Raw genomic sequence first — 1,309 nt, 5'->3', positions numbered from 1 at the left:
TAGTATATAAGTGGGTGCAAACCTCACCTCATAAGTCGATTTTATGAGGTTGAGTTGAGCTAGACTTAAAGTCAACTTCTTAATATGGTATTAGAGTCATTTCAAGTCTATTCTATAGCGAGTGTTTGTTAGCCTTATCAGACCACCCGTTATTAAACCATTATCGAACCACTCATAATATATGTAACTCAAATTTTCTATTGACATTGATAATGTCTTTTTAAGTAAAGTGGTGGTTGTGACACATTTAGTTAAAATTGACAAGTGAAATTGGGAAAAAGAGAAAAGAAAAGAGTGAGAAGAAGAGGGATAATATTTAATTTAATGATAATTAATAATTGGAGGAAAGGAGGATAAGAACATGAATAACAATATTTATGTCCTTTTGTTAGTGAGAAAACCCCATATTAAGCCTCGGTATTTTGTCCAACCTATGTCACAAAACTCTGATGCCAAAGCCTTGCGTTTCTGCTTTATAGTTTCTCGAACTGCGCTTGAACCTTCCTTGATAATTGGGGTGCTTCTGCCCATGATGATTCTGGTGCTTCTGCCCATATTCCATGTACTTCTGCATGATATTTTAAAATCACAAACTCAAAAAATAATAAATATTTATAAAACTAATGTACACATAAACATATAATCAACCATCTTCTACAAACTAGAATAACTATTTTAAATGAGAATAGTTTTATTTATCTCTTTTCTTTTTAATTATGTAAAATAAACAATTATCTTATATATTATTATTTACACTAAAATACACATTGATAATAAATAAAGAAATAAATTGAATCACAATATCCAACACTATAATATTGTTATGGTAACTTTTTAAACAATTTCATTTGAAGTGGAAAAAAAACTGTCATCGATAATATAATGCTTTTTTATTTCTTAACGTTTTTGCTATAGGACATTGAAAGCCCTAAGATGAAGAAGAAATGATTTTTTTTTATATTCAATATTGTTATTGTTAAAATAGTCGAGACTTTATGAAATTTTGTTATTCCAATATTTCACGAAACATACAAAACAAAAATCACACGTATACGTAAATAAATTAACTTACCATTTTCCATCTCTGTGGATGCACAACGGAAATTACAAATGAACTTGCACCACAGTGAGGGGTTTTCGCCACAATCTTCTGCGACACAACTGTTAAAGCATTGAGTTCTGAGATCTAGTTGAGCATCAACACTTGCAGCGGCTACGAGGCACACCACCAACAACAACGCAAAGAATTTGTTTGCCATTTTAGTTACTTCTGCTGTTGCTGGTGGTTTTCTTTTCCTCCTTCCCTACC

General features: G+C 31.2%; 1 long non-coding RNA gene across 1 annotated transcript; it reads right to left on the bottom strand.

Annotated features, from left to right (window-relative positions):
• Positions 1–295: 295 nt before the first annotated feature.
• On the bottom strand, positions 296–1,309 carry LOC137828699 (uncharacterized). The gene is made up of 2 exons (XR_011083950.2): positions 1,073–1,309; positions 296–568 (listed from the first exon to the last, which is right to left on the bottom strand). It is a non-coding gene; the product is annotated as an uncharacterized LOC137828699 (long non-coding RNA).

Source organism: Phaseolus vulgaris, chromosome 7 (genome assembly GCF_051622355.1).
Source record: "Phaseolus vulgaris cultivar YP4 chromosome 7, ASM5162235v1, whole genome shotgun sequence".
NCBI classification, from domain to species: Eukaryota; Viridiplantae; Streptophyta; class Magnoliopsida; order Fabales; family Fabaceae; genus Phaseolus; species Phaseolus vulgaris.
Note: the sequence above shows the minus strand (reverse complement) of the source record. Positions and strands in the feature narration are given on the sequence as shown.